The 21610-nt window shown below is 26.0% G+C and overlaps 1 long non-coding RNA gene across 1 annotated transcript; it reads right to left on the bottom strand.

The window, feature by feature from the left end:
* Positions 1-16156: 16156 nt before the first annotated feature.
* Positions 16157-17005, bottom strand: LOC114389069. The gene is made up of 2 exons (XR_003661691.1): positions 16830-17005; positions 16157-16388 (listed from the first exon to the last, which is right to left on the bottom strand). It is a non-coding gene; the product is annotated as an uncharacterized LOC114389069 (long non-coding RNA).
* Between the last annotated feature and the right edge of the window lie 4605 nt (positions 17006-21610).

Genomic DNA, 21610 nt, shown 5'->3' with positions numbered 1-21610 from the left:
AATTGTTTTTCCTTAAAAAAAATTATTTATTTTGATAAGCAAATTCTATTTGCATATTAAATAAGTGTTTTTTTAATTACTTATTATAAATTTAAACAAGTTCAGTCATTCTTATCTAAACACAAATGATTATGTATGATAAGATTTTTTATGTTAATAATAATTATCTTAAAAAAATACCAACAATGATTTTTTATTGATTGATAATGAAGCCTAAGCCTCTTGTGTGTAAAAACAAAACTCTATTGTAAAAATTAATAAACTTCTTGTGATTTCTAATGAAATGACAAAGGGTAAAGAATCTTATATTATATCATTGAGTATATAGATTAATTAACAAGAGGTTAATCTAATTTAACAAGTAGTCTTAAGTTTAAATCTTGATATATGTTGAGTAAAACACACATATATTCACACATATAATAATGCACATGTATAAAACAAAAAGCAATACCACAGAGAAAGAAGAAAAGATCACGCAATTTATTTAAAATCATTTGGCTCATCATACCTACATCTCCAACACCGATTTATTTAACATGGTGCAGTCTCTTATGTTTATACCCACAGCTTCATTCCCTCGATTTTTTTCACAGACATACAAGATTTTTTTTTTTACCAAAACAAACAACTCCCTCCATTATTTATCAAAATATATATATATATATATATATATATATATATATATATATTATTCATAGAGTAAATTCGGATTGAGGAGACTCAAATTTATATTATATTTTTAATTATTTTTTTTGCAAAATTCATTGAGAAATCGGATTTTCCCCACCTGAATTCTCAACATGATTTTTAATATTTTAGATAAAATTATTTTAAAAAAATATAAATAAAGGAAATTAATAAAAATAGAAAAGATAATAAAGTTAAAGAAAATTAATTAAAATAATATCATTGAATAATTTTTTTTAATTTATATATAGTGTGAAATGAAATATATTGATAATAAATAAAAAATAATAATTTACTTTATTAGAACTTTTAGGAGGATGAAGACACCTGATTTTTAAATGACTTATTAGGATGTAAATTGAATAAATATTTTGATTGACCTCTTTTTTTCTCATCCATATTAATCATTATTCCATTTGATAATTTGTAGTGTGTACTTGATGATTGGAGTGATGAATGGTGCTAGAAGGTATTAAAAAATTGTTATGCTTCTATTCCTAGTGGTGGAAAGGTGATTGTTGTGGATTGAAGAGAGAACAGGTGCATTGAAGAGCATTTCCCAATTTGATGTATTGATGATGACTACAAACCCAGGAGGGAAGGAGCGAAGTGAAGAGGAATTCATGGCTTTGGCAAAAGGAGCTGGATACAGTGGCATTAGATTCACATGCTTTGTCTCTCACTTATGGCTTATGGAGTTCTTCAAGTAAATGTTGTATGTCACACGTGCTGCTGCAGATGGAATAAAATAAAATTACAAAATGAGTAGACAAGATTTTTGGAATTAATAAAATGAGCAGACGGATTTTCGGTTCTTTTATGCCATTAATTTACTAGATATGATTATAAGACTGTTATTATAATTGGTCAACAATGTATCAAAGTTTAATATTATTAATGAAATATAAAGTGATGTCACCCGTTATCATTATTTTTTTGTACTGCAGTGATGTCACCAGTTATTAATACTTTGTAGTTATATATATATATATATATATAATTGATCAAGAAGACATATTTTTCCAGTAAAAAATTAAATTTAATATTTTTTTCAATATATATTTATCATTTTTAATCGAATCATCAAGATCAAGAAAGGAAAGTTAAGTCATTAAATATGTCTGAAAATAAAATAAATTTTCAATTATACTTTAACATAATTATACATTCAACTAATTTCATTAATAATTAATTAAATGTTTAGTCTAAATTATCATCTCACAAAAGATATAGATAATATGAGAGAGAAAATAATAAGAGAGACAAAAAGAGAATAAATTTAAAGAAATACTCATATTTTTATTAATTGTATGGAGTGAATGGATGATGCATGAAAAATAAATTTCCTTATTAATAAAATGTTAAAAATAATATAAATGACAGAATTAAAAAATTATTATTAATAAATGAAGTTAATAACTTATAAATAAAATTAAATATTTGTTTTAAAATGTGACTAATATATATAAGACCGGAGGGTTTCCTTTTAACGCGCGAGTTCTCTCCACGAGGTCAATTTGGGATGCAATCTTCCTAGGCAGTAAGTTAGTTTAGTTGTTTAGCGAAAGAATTGTAGCGTAGCTACTTGATGATTTTCTTCGAATACTCAGACAGCAGAGTGTGCATGAGAGAGATTTTGGATGTATTTATACCGTGTGTCTGGTTACTTATCTTCACTCAAAATTCATCCACGCCTAGCTTCTGCCTCTTTAAACATTGTTTGATATGAGAACTTGTACTATTATTCTAAATTTTGAGAGTTTAATTTTAATATACTCTTAAGTATACCTAAAGATTTTTATCTCATTGATTAATGAATTATAAATCATTTTAAATATAATTTTTTAAAGATTATATGTATAATTAAAAGAGAATGTGTAGTAAAACATTATATGTATAGTTTTTATCTCATTAAATTGAACAACATTTTGGTTGATTATCTCTTGTTTTTTTTTCATCCATATTAGTTCATATTCTTGTTGAGTTTGGTCGACTTTTTTTTATTTTTCTAGATTGATATATAATTGTGATCTTTCATATGGTAACCCAATCAATATGACGACACATACATGTGAATGAGACTTTGTAAGCATATGACAAATAATCCAATGTTTTAATTGTGTTTCTTGATCTCGTGTTTTAATTATATTTTTTAATATGTTTCTTATTTTTGTTTTATTATGTTATGTTTATTATGTATGTCTCTATGTCTCTCATATCAGTTATATTGTTTTATTATATATGTCTCCATGTCTTTTATTTGAGAGTTTCTTATTCTCGTTTTATTATGTTATGTTTATTATGTATGTCTTTATATTTTTAATTTATTTTAAGATTATTAATTAAATTTTTTATTTTCTAATTAATGTATATAACAAAACAAAATCGTCAATGACATACAAATTTAATGTTAGACTAATTCACAATATGTTTAACTACCTCAAACTTACAATATATCTAAGTACCTACTTGGTAACTAAAAATTATATCATAATATTTCTAATTTTATTAATTTTCTTTATTTATATTTTTAAAAAATTTCTAAAAAAAAATTAAAAATCACGTTGGAACCCAAATTCTCAACGGGTTTTGCAAAAAAAAAAAATCAAAAACACAATATAAATTCTGACCCCAACCTGAATTTATACCGTGAACAACAATATGTATTTGTAAATAATGAGAGAAATTATGTTTAGGCAAAAAAAAAAAAATCTTGTATGTTTACGAAAAAAATCTCATTCTGTCCCTTCAAATCACCCCACTCTCAATGAGGGCTCTAGGTAGTTCTTCTCATCCTAATAACATTTATTTATTTATAAATTTAACCTCATAATCTTAAAAAAAAATTTCTTAATTTACATGTAATATCTTTAAATTTAAACAAAATATTAAAAATAAGATAATATTCTTTTAAATCTAAACAATATCTTAAATATATTTAAAATTGGAAATTTAAATTGTTTCTTAACAATATGTAACTATAAATTTGAGTTATATAACAATTTTAACAAACTCGATCAGAATTATCTTTCATAAATAATATTTGTAATTTCTAAACAAAGCTTAAACTTTTACACTGCAAGTATATTTACTATTTATTCCTGGTTATACAAGCAGTCATGTTTCTAGTTTATTTACCATTTCAAACTTTTTTTTCTGAGTTCCATTTCATAGTCCTCTTACAGCAGAATAAGTATTACAACTATTATTTAATTGTAAAAATACCTTAAGGAGTGTTACTTCGAGAGTTGTTTAATTAAGCTATTTTAACAAATAAGTGTATCAAAATATTAAATCATTAGGACTGCTTGATATGACAATTACATATAAGAAATGATTATTTATATAAGCAATAATTTTTACTTAACCAATAAAGCAATAATATGTAAGAGTAAGACCCACCAAAATTATACCATTAGAAGAAATAATTGTTTAAATTGCATAAGTTAAAACATATAAATTATACAAATAATGGATTTTTTTTACAGAATAAATAATAGTTACACGACACTAATAAATTGTATCATTATAAACGCTGTAATGGGCATAAAACATGTTTACTATGCAATGTAAATAACGACAATTTATTCCGCCCTCCTTGTCCGGCCAGCTTTTGTTGAAATGTATAAAAACGTATTGTTTACTATGCAATGCAATCATAATCATCGATCTTTTGTTGGACGTGTTATATGAATTTGCTGAAAATTACCCGAATATTACATAGTAAAGTGTCAAATATTCCGAACTAACGAAAAAAAAAAGCAAAGTAAACTAAAGAGTGAGTTGCAACAAACTTTTTCTAATATTTATAAAAGAAACAAAATTAAATGAATCAAATTCTCACATAAATTAAAAAAAAAACCTATAGAAAACGTACAGATAAGAAAAACTTTTAAAAAGGTAACTGCATAAATTTTTCTATCATTTTTTTATATAAGTTTATTTTAATTTACAAGAGAAATTTAAGTCACTTTATTTATTTATTTTCTTCTTTTATAGGTGTTTGTTGAGAAATTTAAATTAAATTCACAATATCAAATAATGATAAATATTTGTTGAAAATTCTTTTGTATTACATTTCTTTACCATTCCGTAAGTGTCAAATTAATTGATGGAAAAAGAGGAATGAAAGCTTGATCTTTTAATAGATGCAGAAGGGATGTAACAAAAAAAATGATGTAATTAATTTTGATTCTAACATATTTATTTAAGATATTATTAAAAAATATTTATCAATTAAATCATAATTAATGAATAAAATAAATGTCATTAAAATTGAATATTAGACTAAAATTATGAATTTTCTAAAATAGAAAAATCAAACATTTATATTCTAAAATAGTGAGACTAAGGGTTTGTCGGGATGGTTTTAAAAATAACAACTAGTTCTTAGTATTAGATTTAAAAAAAATTTAACCAATTTTTAAAATATGATTAATTTTAAATAAATTTGTTTTTTAGAAGTTTTATATTGTATTAAAATTATTTTAAAAGTATTTTTGTGTGGTGGTGACATTAATGGTGATGATGGTGATGTCATCATCAACAACGATAGAGATCTCAATTATAGTTGTGGTGGTGGTGGTGGAATTATGCAAATGGTGGTGATAGTGGTGTTGGTGGTGGCAGCCAATGGTGATGATGTTGGTGGTGGTAGGAGAGACGAAGGTGATATTGGTGGTAATAGTAATGGTGACAAATGCAGTATTAATGGTGGTAACAATGACGATGTCATTGATAACTATAATGGTGGTGGTGATGTTAGTAACGACGATAGTGACAATGACGATGATTGTGATAGTGTGGTGGTGGTTGCAATGACATTGTTGGTATAGGTGTGATGACAGTGACAGAATGGTGGTGGTGGTAATGGTAGCAATGCTGGTGGTGATGGTGATGTTAGTGACAATGGTAGTGACAATAATGACAATCATGGTAGTGATAATTAGTTATGACAGTGACAACAATGATGATGATGATGGTGGTGTAGTGGTGACAATGATGAGATAATATTGGTAGTGGTGTCAGTGCCAGTGAAGATTATGATATTGGTGGTGGTGACAAAAAATATCGTTATCAAATGTGAGGAATAAGTGTTTTTTTAAACTAAACCAAATTTATAATTTTTTTCTTGTTTAGAAAATGAGTATAAAATTATTTTAAAAATGATTTAAAAATCATTTTAGTTCTATTTTTGTTCGAAATGTTTTGTTTTTAAAATTATATTGAAACCCAAAAACTAAAAACTTGCAACCAACCCAAATGGACCTTAAAGTTGTTGAGATTGAGCAAAATCAAAGGATTAAAATTATACTTAAGTCTTTAATTTTTATTTTGAAAAGTCTTTTAAGAAAAGACCATTTTAAGGCAACATTTTACTGATCAAAAATCAAAACAAAAAAAATTCATTGAAATAATTAATAAAAAAAATTATTAATTCATTTATACTTAAATAGAAATTACAATAAAAGATTTAATGAAATTAAAGGTCTTACTATATTTAAAGTTAAATAATTTACTTTTATAAATAGTCAAATTTATTTAATAAAATTATTAAATATTACTCAATTGTTTCCCTTAAAAATTAATGATTAAAAATAATCATTTGTATAAGTTAAAATTTAATAATACACAAAATAAAAAAGAAGAGACCTATTCATAAATACAATAAAAATATTAGATAAAATAAAAAAATCACTTTGATATATAATAAAAATATATAATATATGAAATCATCAATATTATTCAATAATTTTCCTTAAAAACTAAATATTAAAATTTTCTTAATTTAATATTTGTAATTTACAAAAATAAAAAATAAGAGTGCTATTCATGAATACTCTGAAAATTTTAATTAAACTAAAAATTTTACTTTCATAAATAAGTTAAATATTTAATAAAATTATTAAATATTTTTAGCGTTATCCTTTAAACCAATAAATAAAAGTTAATTATTTTGCATAAATTAATATTCTATAATATTCATATTCTTATACAAAAAACAAGTATTAATTAATTTTTTCATGTAATTAAACATTAAATATATAAATAAAAAATAAAATATGTATGAAATGATTTTTATATTTTAATGTAATAAATAATTTTCATTAAATATTTATTATTTTGTACATTTCTTCAGTGTTTTAACGTTTTATAAAAAATAAAAATGTAAATATAATCAATGAGTTTCCTTAAAGAACTTTTTTAACTGACCTTAAAGTAGAGTGTAAATATTTACTTTTTTAATTATTAAATATTTACTTCATGAATCAAAATGTGCATTAAAAATTAAATACTATATAATTAAACTGTTTGCACAATGATGATAATTACAACTTTTTTGATGATGTAATACTTAATAATATAACATAAAATTAATATGACACGAAAAAATAGAAATAATGTTATCAGTTACTTTTACCACTTGAGTTTAAACTTGTTATTTATTTAATTTTATTTTTGGTTGAGAGGATGAAAATAGTGAAAATAAAAGATATTTAAAGTAAAATAGAATGTAAGAAGTGTGAGATTCATCCATAAAATTTTTTCTCTATTGTTTTTCTCTTTCTCTCCCTTCTACCAAATATAAGAGTTTTTTTTTTAAAGAAATAACACAACATATAAGAGTTAAATATGAAAATCATCCCTCAACTTTTGACAACTTGGTCTTTATTTTCTAAAATCTTGATTGATTTTAGTCCTTGGAAATGAAATATTTTTGAAAAGTTAAGACACTAATTAAAAAAATGTAGTATAGCAAAAAAAATATTCTTAGATGTCACATAATATTAGTAATCTAAATGACAAGTCATTAGATTATCAATGTGATTATCAATTAATTACTTAACAATAATACTTGACAATACATGAACCAAAATGTTAATAAAGATAAAAGTATAAGCAATAACACAGGTTAAAAGTTTATTTAGGGACTTTGTCAAAAGTTGACTGAGTATTTTTATATTTAACCCTTTCTCTTATGCCAAGAATTAATTATTGATCTAAACAATAGTGATCATTGATCTTTCTCTCTGATATTTTCAATTTACATGTATTGTTTAAAAATTAAAAATTTGCTTTGAATAATTCACTCCAATGATTTAAATAAATATTAGTTTATCATTTTTCTCTATGTTAAACTATTGTCTCCTTATAATGATAGTGTTTTTATATTACCAACTCGTAAATATCGTTTCTCTAAAGAAATAAATTGTAAATATCGTTCGTTAGTGTGTTCGGGAAAGATTATAATCTCTAATTTTACCTGTTTTTTATGGGGGAAAAACTGTTTATAATGTACATATAAGTATTTACTTTTCAATTATATAACGTTTCTTAAAAATGCATTATCAAATAAAAATATTTTTTATACTGGAAATAAAAGTGATTATATAATATAGACTTGGACATAAATATTAATGTAATATTTAATATTATTTATTATGAAGTTAATTTTATTTATACGTAAATACATGATTTTTATTATTAAACGTTTGAATCAATTTAGTGTGTTGTTTTATTTTAATAGTAACTTTGATTTATAACTTCGTTAAATACTGATATTGGATACATAGAGGTAGGGTTTTACGGTCCATTATAATCTATATAAAAAATATATTTTAATATTGTATTAATGAATAATGATTGTATTTAAAAATATAGTATATGACTAATTTTAATAATATTATTGAATACTGTAGTTTTTTTTGTTGTTGTTGAGAAAATCAAGTACTGTATTTATTAAATACAATATAAATATATTAAATTTAATGAAGATAATGAATGTTTCTTAACCTTTCGTATGTTTTTTTTTTTTTGACTAAACGTTTTGTATGAATTTAAGTGTATTAAATGTTTACTATTAAATAAAGCTAATAATATATTTATATTGTATTTAAAAAATACATACGAAACGAAAAGAAGCATTCATTATGTTGGTTAAATTTTTATATATTTATTTTGTATTTAATAATATTATTAAAGTTAGTTAAGTCAATTTTTTTAAAGTTAGTTAGATATTATATTTTTTAAATACAATCATTAGTACTATATTACAAACATTAATAATACATTTCAGTAATAAAAATATTCTCTTTACATATAAAAATTAACTACAAAATAGATATCATTAAATATTACATTAATATGTGTGTCCAAGTCTATATTATATATTCACAGTAAAAATAATTTTATATAATTGAAAAAATACTTATGTTTATTAAATTTAATATATTTGTATTATTTTTTTAAAATATAGTATTTAATAATATCATTAAATTGAATTATAAATACTATATTTATTAAATACAATAATTAATATTATATTAAGAAAAATATTTATTCAAAAATATAAAATTAAAAATATTACATTAATACTTGTGTCCAAGCCTATAAGTATATGTATGTGTCTTTTTTTAAAAAAAGTCTATATGTATGTGTGGATGGTGAGACAAATAGATAGAAACATATTGATAAAATGTTTTTTGAAAAAATTCGGTGGTTGTTTTGGTCAAAATAATGAATTGATTGATTACCGGTCAAACTAGTGGGTTAGTCGAATCGAGAGAATTTGTGTAAGCAACATAAAATATAAATAAATATGTTATTTGTATGATAAATTTACTAAATAATTATTATAATTTGATGATAAATTGATCTACTAAATAATTTTTAAGTTTTGAGTTTGATTCTCATGTTGTTATTTTGGTTGTATTTTCATTAAATGTTACATTTTTAAAAATATTAAATATTGATTCAACAATATAATCTATTTCTAAGATATTGATATAGACAAACAAATAGACAAATAAAATGTTGTAAGAAAAAAATTGGAGTCTTACTTTGATTTTAGTAAATTATATTTATGAAAAATTCTACTAACATATTCTTTGACACAATTTTTATCATAATTCAGACTTATTGAAAATTATAAAAATTATAAGAAAGAGGGGTTAAATAAGATGTAAAACTCTCAAAATTTTATATTTTTCAATAATTTTCGATCAATAATAAAAAATATATTTAAAAGAGTTTTACATATTATTAGCATTTCTATTATGTTTATTACATAAGTTGAGAAATATTTTCGCTGTCATTCAAAATTTCTATAAAGCTCTAGGATGGTCGAATGCAGGAGCTTCTTTATGCAACAACGTGCCTGTTGTTCATATTCTTGGTGCTGACGTAAGTATTGAAGATGTGTGGAATAAGAGTAATGATATGGGGACAAAGACTGAGTTGAACTTGTAATGCAAAAGATGAAGGATATCAATGGCTAACTAATCAGAAAGCAACATTTTCTTAAGTCTATACGGGGAAGGATTTGGAGATTGAAGATGCCAGGCCAATTCTTCCTTTGATTAATTTTTCTCGAGGCAATTCCCTCAAACTTTCAAATTTAGTTTCAGAGACTTTTGTCTGATGCTCTCCTTTATGCAATCACTTTTCACTCTAATGTCTATGATATGAAGATTATTCTGCATTGTTTAAGAGATTGCTGGTTTGCCTTTTCAAATCTGGCAAGTCAAGGGTTTCCTCCAAGTCTCTAATTTCTTCACTTCTAATAGTCTCTATTTCATCATACAACTCTGGAAATTTGTTGTTTTGTAAGCAACCTATGGCATGTTTGATTGGCCAGGAGCTCTCATATTATTGCTGATCAATGATTTCAATAATGAGAACGGGAGATGGGTTTGGTTATATATAATTAATCATCTTTGGCTAATTATATTTGTCTAATGTCAATGGAATTAAGCTTGCTTGCTAGCTAATTAATCCAGGTCGCGCTGGCTTGTTAATTGGTCTAATGTGAGACTATAGTAAAGTGGTTTAATTTTGAGGGTTTTTTTATATATAACACAGGAGTTTTAGATAGTATTCATGTTGAAATTCTAGCAATGCTTTGAGTGAATATAGAAATATTCTGTGTGTTTCTGACTGTTTAGAGGTGTTGAATTTTTGTAAGAAATGGAACAATATAGAGAATATACTTTTCATAAATATGGGCCAAGGAAAACTCAGAACCTCATTATTAGATGTTACAATGTATCTTTGGAGCCTAGAAAATTATGGTGATGTGTTAACAAAGATGGGAGCATGTGAGCATCACAACTAGACGAATTTTGTGTTCTGAGATCCCCTATAAATTTGCATCAATGATTGCTGGGTAATATTGTAGGAATAGCTTTTTTTAGCGCGTAATTTTTCTTGCCTTTTCCTTTTGTATTATAATGAAATATAAAAGAATTGTAAATGCTTTTATATTAAAGAAAAAGAGTTATATATTAATACACTTAAAAAGTTTTACATAATTATTCAATCATAAATATATAATAAACTTATTAAATTTTAAAATAATTCAATAATAATTTATAATTAGATAATAATATAACAGTGCATATACATTAAATTCTTTATATTACTTAAATAAATAAGATAATTATAAAAAAAACACTTCTTGGACACCGCATATATACAAAAATAGAAAAGTTAACACTTAAACATTTTTTTTATTAGCAACAAAAAGGTCAAAACTCAAAAGACAGTGATATTATTACGGAGAATATTTTTTAAAAGATAGAATACTTTTGAGGTAAAAAAGAAGGAAGGATAAAATTTATTTCTTAAATTAAAAGGGAAGATATATTTCATAATTAATTACACATGATTTTGAGTCAACTAGCAAATATTCTACACATTGTACATATCTATTTATATTATGAAATATAAAATATAGAGTTAACTTTTTAAAAATATTTTATTGATTATAAAAAAATAGAATAAAAATAAAAAATGCAACTATTTCAATTTTCATTGATACTTATGTCATATTTTTCTTATAAATTTATACTTTTTAAACTTAATTCCTTTCTTTTATATCATCATACTCTCGTGATCAAGTTTAAGTTAATTTTTTTATAATTACAGTTAAAACTATATTAAAAAACAAACAAAAAAACAGAACTAAATTAAGCACGGATGAGAGAATTTAACATTTTTTTGCTTTTCCTGTAAAAAAACATTTTATGTTTTATAAATTTGTATTTAAAAAAGTATATCAATATTTTTTATGACCTAATTGAGGATAATAGTAGGAACTGGGTGTACGGATTAAGATTTAGTGGCAAAATATGCTCCAGGCATTCTCCTTTTATAGCTTGTTGCCTTGCACCCTTGCCATTAAATAAAGCATAGCCTGAATGAAAGAGACCTCTGAAGAAATTAAATCGTTTACAAGACTGATTCTATGGAAACCTATAGATTAGCTTCAGGCAACCTTTCTATAAGCATGGAACTATTGTTAATGACTTTTATAGCTAAATAAGGGGTTGCCAGTCCTAAAAGTCCGGCAATTCTTGATTCCCTCCTACTAGCATAAAATTTCTTATGCTTGATGACTGGTTACTTATGTTGTTTGAAAAAATATTTTTCTATAACATAGTTTTATAGGCTGACTGGTTACTCATAGTTTTATTAGTTATAGTTGTTAAAAAAATTCCAGTATATGTTTGAATGTGGAGAACTCAAAAGTATTTTTTTTATTTTATTTTCAAAGCAATAAACTTTTTTTTTTATTTCTATGCCTTGTAACTTGAAAATGTTTATTGAAATTTCCAAAAACATATTTCCAACTTTATTCAAACATTTATCCTATACTCGTCATTAGAAAATAGTGATAGAGATTTTTATAAAAACATTTAAAATTTATAAAGATCAAAATGAAAAAAAAAATTATATTTATATAAATAAGAAAAATAGTGATTTATTTTTAAAGTTAGACATAATTAATTTTAGAATTTAATGACTATGTATTGACAATATAAAATGTTTTTATACTTTTATCTAATTACAAATTACATTAAAGATAATTGTTAAAAAATTAATAAACTAATATATTTATATTTAAGATAAACTAATATATTTTATCCTTATGACAATTGCTACTTAACTAAGTGTATGGTAGGAATATATATCATCTGCAACGTAAACTCTGTCACCCTCTCCTCACGCCTATTAGAAGCAAAATAAGTAGTTTTTATTACTCATGTATATTTCTCTTTTTCTATTCTTGATTTTTTTTGCAGATACGCGGATGCAAACTTCACAATGGAACAAGGTATTTTGATGGTTCCGACTTCAGAGAGTTGGTGCATGTGTTCTTCTGTTATCTTTTAGTATTCAATGGAAAATATGCTTGCTTGTCTGGAGTTTTATTATTGATTATCAAACACATCCACACATATAATTATTTTAAGAGTATTAATCGTTTAGTTTGGAACTATTATGGGGTTTATTTTATTTTATCATTTTTCTACCTACACTCATTTCGATTTGGTGCTAGGATTTAGTAAACTCTAGAAACATGATTGCTGATAAAATGTACTTTTTTTTTAGCAAAAGATTAAGTTTTATGGTCATTTATCTCCCATTTTTTTAAATTTGTATTAATTAATCAATTTTTGTATTAAACTCTGTAATTTGAAGATTATTATTATTATTATTACATTTTTTTACAAAAAAACAACATTAATTGGTTTAAAATTAATGTAGAAAGTGTCTTTAAAATATTGATTTTGTCCATAACCGATGTAGTATACATATTTAACATTAATTTTTTCAAAATTAACGCACAAAATACTTTAGAATATATAATTGTGACTATATTTTTACATCGATTTCAGCCAAAATCGATGTTAAAAATACTTACTTTTGATTATGATTGTTTCAACATCGATTCTATAATCGATATTAAAGTCTTTTTATGTAGTATTGACATTATTATAATTATGTGTTCTGGCATCAAAGCGATGAAACAACATGTCTTTTATATGATTCACACAATAAAATTTTATTAAAAGACTGAAATTAACATCATCTTTCATATATATCACAATTATTAAGGATTCATTAGAAAATTGAAGTTTTCATAACAAATTAAAATTTTCAAGTCAAGTACATCTAACACTTTTCAAACTTTATTGTGAAGTTGTTGTAGAGCTAACAATCTCACTTCCAAGAGCTGGTTTCTTGAGGTGTTTAAAGGAACTTTTTAATTTTTAGTTTTGGTTATTTTCAATCACAATATGTCACCACACCTACTTTTTTTATTTTAATAGCATTTTTTTACTTTTTAATTCAATAAACATGAATAAATATTAATATAAGAATTTTACCCAATTAATCAAATTTAAACTCAAAAGCAAAAAAATGACATTTGTCAACGTCCAAATGCATGTTTGATTTGTAGTTAAAAATACTACTACACACATTCCAATACAAATTTAACGAAAAAAAGTAAAATATATGAAAAATAATGATCTTAATCCGTTGACAAAATTACCTTTTCTTCAAACATAATTTTGTAATGGATTTTCTAAAGAAACACAGTTTAATAAATTTAACACTGAGATATTTGACAATTCTCTAACACATTCCCATACAAGAAACTAGCTAGATTTTTTTAGAAATGTACTAGTGGTAGTAGCTCTATGATTTAACAACTAGATTCGAAGACATTGTGACAAAAAAAAACAAAAGTTGGAACGTTGCTAAGTTCGGAAGCAAGTTAGGGGACCAATCGTTTGAACTTTCCTTTCCCTACCTCGCGGTCCATTCGTGGAAAAATAATGTGACGGTACACATTGTTCTCTTTTAGTATTTGTTTGTTGCTATTATTGTCCCATTGAATTTGGTCACTCGAAATTTAAAGCCAACAAATTTGGACCCATTTTGAAATAGAGTATGAGGGAATAATAACATGCCACAATTTCAGTGGAAGTGGGGGGTCCCATTAATGCATTATGCCACGTTAGGTGATCAACTCAAGAATCAAAATCTCTTCATTCTCATTTTCTCAAATTGAAAACCTATACCGTTATGAACGCAGCTTTTTGAAAAATATATAAAAGGTTGGGTTCGGAAAAGAAAGAGCGCTATTAAGGTTTGAATTTGGTGTTGAGTATCATAGAGTTTTGCACCCCTTTAAAATAACATTAAGAAACCGTTAAGGCCAAAAAATTGATAGAAGACTATGTCAGCAGATTTGTCGGTATCGATTATTTGGTCTGGTTACTAAACCATCGTTCCCAATTAAGCACAACCCATGAACTCGAGGTGAAAAATTCACGTTATGTTCACCATCATTATTGAAGTCTCTTTTGTTTGGATCTAGGGTTTATTTTTTGGATAATAATCATTTAAAGGCAAATAATTAATTTCAACAAACATTTTTAGCTGTAAAATTACAAGTTATCTATTAATTGCGATATTCTTATATTTAAACTCAAGTCACCATACATTTTTTTTAAGTTTAGAAGATTAATTAGGTAAAGTACTTTTGTAAATTCACTAATATCAACTTAGAGGTGGAAAATTTAGATAATTTATACGAAATAACCAATTTAAACCTTGTTGTCACTATTGTAAAAAAAGCATTTTTGTGAAAGATGAAATGCATGCTTGGATAATCGTTTGTATTTACAAATAGAAGTAGTCCAAAACATTCCAATCCTTACTTTTTCTTTGCGTTTGTGGTCTATCAAATTTTCCTCAGAATTCGTGCAAACATATGTTTGATATGCCAGTCACGAGAAAATCAAACATGCTCGAGATGGGATAATTAATATATAATTTTATGGAAATCACTGTGTACTCTCCCTTCTCTTCTCTTGTCTCTTGTCTAATAAATATGAGCTAGCTACAACCTACAAGTGTGAAGTTCGTGACTATTCTTTGTCGATGATACCCACATAAAAAAGTTCTTTGTTGATGATGATAAAGTGTAATAGGAATGGGTTAGCCAAATCTTCCTAGCTAGCTGACTATAATTAAATGGAAGGGGAGCGGCTATAGCAATACAGAGTGACTTTCAAAGTGTGAAAGGGAAAGAAAGATCAGTAATTAAGAATAGCATTTGAAGCACCTAATAACTATGTTGTGTTATTTTAGAAGTAGAAGTCGCACGTTGAAAATTTTAAAATCTTTATAAATGAATTTGTGATAATTATAGTTTACAAATAAGCTAGTAAGAAGTTTGAACTCACATCCATGAGATTGAGTTAAGTTCACATTGTTGTAGAATGCAAATTCACTCGTTAGATGGATTAACTTGGTTGTTAATTAAGTTGGTTTTTTTTTTTAACTCTTTCCATTTCTTTTTTTCTAACTTTTGCTACGTAGCTCCCCCTTCTCCTCCTCTCATTTAAGTTTCACATTTTTTTGGCCTTTTTTTTTAAACATATTTTTCTTTTGGTTTTGTTGTTTTGCTACCTCAGCTCAACCAGAGATTTATGCATCATGCAGATAAATTCTTGAGGTTAGCATGCACACCTCAAGCTTAATTAGTGTTGGTTTGTTTTGGTTCATGATTTCATTGTGGTTAGTCATACTACAACTACAATAACAACATGGATGCAGTGTAGGTATATGGATGTTCTTAGGGTTGAAATATCTATTTAAGATACTCAAATGTACTAAAAGTATCTATTTAAAAATATAAGATTGATCTAGTAATAAAATAAAAAAAGATCACAGAATTTAAAATCCTTTACTAATAAAAACTAATAATATTAATGATTAACATTTATTGATAAAAAAAGAAAATAATATCTACTTCATACTTTATTCATAACTATCATTTGTCTCGATGATCTTTAAGATGATTATTATTATCACAACCATTCAATTGAGAGCATTCCAACCTACAAATTCATGATTGTAACAATTAGGTTGACCCTTGGCAGTGTATTCTCAATGCACTCTTCCAATCGGTTGTCATATGAATCAAGACATCAAGTCCTAAAATATATTCTTGAATGTAAATGTGAGTCAAATGGTTCATACATGTTAGGCCTAGTAACGGTTGGTTCGTTCCTAAAGGATATCGGGTAAACTAACTAAAAGATGGAAAATAATAACATATAGCTTTAATTTCATAATGTAAAAAGATTCTAGTAATTAATTATAAGAATCAACAGTATAAGCACAAAGCACATTCACGAGTAAAATTCTGATAGAGTAATTCAACTACTTTTGACAAAAGAAGAAAAATACTAACTATACAGAGTTAATTCCAAAACGAGAAAGTTATAGTAGTAAAACTGAAAGCCACACAAAACTGAAAAAGCTTCCGAAAAGATTACCTCTAAATAAAATGAGCAACATCTTGATCTTATGAGGTTCACGCAGAGAATTGTGATGGGTATTCATTCGTACATGGATATCTGAATTGTTGCTCGTGAATTCAAGGGTAAGGGAGTTATGAATGTGAGGTCCTTATGCAGCTCTCAATTAGAGGTGTAAAATACAATGGCCATTAATGATACATATAAAAAATATCTCTCATATCATTTCCTGATTTGATTTATATATCACTTTATTAAAATTTACTAATTATGTAATTTCATTTATTAAATTATTCTTCACATTTAATAGGAAAATTCCTCCACTGAAAGAAAATATCAATTCTCTTAATTACTAAATGATAAATTATTAAATAAATTATATATTAAGATATTAGATATATATACATTTTATTAGAAGTACTATAACGATTTTTTATATAAAAAAGTTAACGAGATTTAGAAAGATATAAGAAGAATATTTATGATAATGACGAACCACATGGGATGAGAGAATAAGTTAATTATTTTGTTGTCATCATAATAATCAATGTCCAAATCATATATATATATATATATATATATATATATATATATATATATATATATATATAATTAGAAGAGACGATTACTATCTATCTAGGTATCAGAAGTCTCAACCAGCTCAACAGTACTCACACCCCCAGATTTTGTTAAAATTAATTTTTAAATGACTAAACTCAAATAATAAAGTAACACCCCCAAATTATTATGAATGGTTGCCGACAACAAGGCACATATCTCATTCCTTTAGAAAAATTATAAATGAACACAAAATATATCGATGAACATCTGGTGAGAGAAAAATAAAAATAAAAAAATAATATGATTTGACATAAAAAAAATAAAATAAAATGAAAATGTTTATTAGGTATATAAAAAAATGAGTGTCTATCATGACTATTCCTTTAAACAAAGTCCATTAAAAAATAACTTTTTTTTATTTGGAAAAAGGAAAAGATAACTATTTTTTTTAAAAAAGAAAGAAATATAGAAGGTTGACCCCACAAACCGTTGGCAACAGCTGTAAGGCACAATGAAATCCAATGCAGACACTCTGCCCAACAATCCGGGTAGCCGTACCTGCCCGACAACCACGACCCTGTCGACAGCAAGAAAAGTCCGGGCAGCCTGCCCGTCTTTTTCCTCTGCCCGCATCTATATAAGATTACCCAATGCATCAACTTGTTTTCCAACAACTGCAACTACTACTACTCATCATTGTCTCAAAAACCTTCTCTCTCAACAAAACCTACAACAACAACAAAAAAAGAGAAATTTTTTAGAACAATGGAGGCATCAAAGATGAAGTTTTTCTTGGTTTTGGTGATTGCCATGTTGGCGATGGTAGCAACTGGGGTTTCAGCTGCTGAGGCACCTGCCCCAGGTCCTTCATCCGATGCCACCACCTTCTTTGTACCCACTGCTCTTGCTTCTCTCTTTGTTCTTGCATTTGGCCTTCTCTTCTAATTAATTCTTCAACAACCTTTGGTTATTTGTTACATTACATATATGGAATTCACTTTGTTCAGAGGTGGTTGTGTTTTGTGTTTCGTTCTTCTCTTTTTTTCCAACTCAGCTTGAGTAGTGGTTGCTCACTACTCTCTTGTGAGTAGAAGGGTTTATTTTTTTGAGGATGCATTGAATTGGAGATTTGGAGTGAGGGAGGAAGAGAAGTAGATGATACAATATAGGCTCTTTTTGTTGGGTTTTCTGTATTATTATCATTATTCATATTCTTATGTAACAAATTCATTATTATTCCTCATTGTACTTTCTTTATATGGGTTGTGACAATGTAATCTTATTGTGATTTTGTTTGGTTCCCTGGTTTGTCTCGCATTTATGGTTAAGCTTTAGCTTCAATTTTATGTCGTGTTGATTATTGAACTGACATTAGTTATTACGGGCAAAATTATTAATCCAACAAAGATAATTCTTTACTATAAATAGTTAAATTGTACTACCAAAATAACCATTTTTTATGTGCGAAAAAATTGGTTATTTTTCGAAAACAATCGTGCTTTGAAGTTAATTTACCTCTTGTATACATTTTAATATAGAATCTGTGGTTGAAATTAATTTAAAAATATATTTGAATTACATCAATGATTTGGAATCATGTTTATTAAAATTAATTCTACTAAGTTTTAAGAACCTTTTACATTTGAAATGTGTCGGCAAGTCTATTAAGGAAGGAAAAAAAGATCATTGGCAGTTACAGTAGTTAATAACGGAACAAAAGTCCAGTTTTCGAACTCCATTGGATTGTTCGAGGTTGGTCCTGAAATTTGAACAATCAAATATCAATAACTAACAACTATCTTAGATTAGTTTTTAATAGGCCTCTTTGGGGAATAGTACTAGCTAGTACCATATGTCTAAAGATCCCAACTTGCTTAATAGATTGTGAAACTTCAAAGAGGCTTTGTCAAAAGGTCAGTTGATTGGTGTTGAGATTTTACCCCAAATGTTGACTTTGACCCCAAATGGATTTTCGACTGATTTGTATGCTAGAAATAAATCAAATGTAAATATTTGAGACACGTCAACTTGCTTACCACACTTTTCATGGATTTGTTTTTCGAATTCTGCTGAGGACGTCAAAACTATTGTTGGTTTTTTACAAGGATGTTGGCAAACATACAATCTCTTTAAAAAGAATGCAAAAACCTAGGTGGTTGGTGGATATCTAGTTTTGAGGAAACTCTCCCAATTTACATCTACATATGTATTAACGTGGAGGGAATTAATTAATAAAACATAATATGAAATAATAATACTTAATCTAGAGCTTATTTGATGAGGTCATTGAAGGAATGATGCATAACTTGTAGATAAAGCATTGTAAAGTACACTAAGCTTCCTGAGATATATATCCTTTAAAATAGCACCAAATGGCTAAAAGTTCTGCATCAAGATCACACCACAAAATTAGAGAAACACGTCTCCCTCGAGCTATTCTCCGTCTTCATTTGTAATGAGACCACCAAAACCAGCCCTCTCCGATTTGTACCTTGTCCAAAGTGTGTTCCAAGTCAAATTATGGAGCCTTACAGTATCACTGTGCATGTAGATCGATCATGTATATTAGGGATAATATATATAATACTGTATATATATATATGACTCATATAAACTATTATTCTGATTCCTGACCAATAATTAATATCACCAGAGACTTGCTATGAACAAAGATTCGTGCCTGTCCTAGACATATGCACTATTGAATTTCCATATCAATGTGATAATCATCGATCTGCCACTGGATCAGTAACGATGATTTGCTGAAGTATGTGATAGTGTTGAGAATGTGAATCAATACCTATTTTTATTGTAGTTTATTAGAGTTTATGGTAGAAGTTCTATTGTTATGTCTGTTACAGTTTTCTGTTTTTATGTGAGTTTATGGGCCGTTACAAATTGATTTGCGATTATTTTCTGTTATGAATCTTTTATATTTAAAAGTCGGAAAGTATGAAGTAAAGCATGAATTTCAATCTTCATTTTATTGTGTCTTTGTTGAATTTTTTTTCTTATTTCCTACCAATAGTGTAAAGATAAGAGAAATGCAGAGAGTATGATGATAAAAGACATCCTGCACAACGAGGTCAGGATTCAGGTATATTAATAGAAGGAAGTTGATTGCATAAGGGTCCATTAATTCTTTAGACCAATTATCAAACCATAATAATGAAATACTACCATTGCCCACACCATATCTCTCAACACATCAGCAGCTCCAGGGATAGATATAGATCTCCATGTGATAGAATCCGGTTAACTTGCGGAAGCTAAAGCCATTAACTAGTTGGAAAATAAACAAGTGATTATAAACAAATTGAAGACATTATGTTACCTTTTTTTTTTATATATAGAGATTATGTTACTTTAGCACATGCTATATGAATTAGTCTGGATTATAATGGAGTAGCACATGACTATTACGTATATATTCAAAAATTAAATTTTTTATCAGTAAATATTAGTTATTAATTATTAAGTTTTTTTACATGACCATTTACATAAATATCCAATTTAAATATTAAATATAGACATAATATTAATGATAGATTCTTAGTGATTACATAAAAAGGAATAATACCCTTTAAACAAAAAATAAACTCCCTTAATTAGTATATGGAGTAATAACAACTCAAACCTCTTTATATTTTAAGAATTTATTTTCTAATTATTATTTTTAACATAAATTCTTTACACATATTGACAGAACATATTAATTTTAATATTATATATAACTAAATCATAAAATTAACTAAATATACAAGTACAATTAACATAATATATATTTAAAGATAAATAATATAATATTAGAATAAACATTATTTATTAAGTCAAAAACTTGTATTATTAATATATCATTATTTAAAAATTATATTTTAAAAGGATGTATGACATTGAACTGGGTTAGAACAATTCGAAACACAAACCAAAACCTTCCTCAAAATATATCAAAATTAATTTCTTAAATATGAAATCCTCAAACGTCCTTTTAAATTAAATTAAGTGCATGTTTGTTTTTTTGGTGGACTTGTGCAGTGATAAGTTAAAGACCGCTATACCATAGAAGCAGCATGGGTTTTGTTGCTTTTCTAACCTTCATTTTGGATTGTTTCACCGGTGATCCAAACACATACTAAGTTAGTGAAATAATCAAGACAGATCATTGATACTTTCAAAGGATCCAATAATTAAGATTCGCAGAAAGGGGCATAGGAGATTAAGAAAACCAGAACGTTAGT

Source organism: Glycine soja, chromosome 16 (genome assembly GCF_004193775.1).
Source record: "Glycine soja cultivar W05 chromosome 16, ASM419377v2, whole genome shotgun sequence".
Lineage (NCBI taxonomy): Eukaryota > Viridiplantae > Streptophyta > Magnoliopsida > Fabales > Fabaceae > Glycine > Glycine soja.
This window is presented reverse-complemented; position numbering and strand designations above follow the sequence as displayed.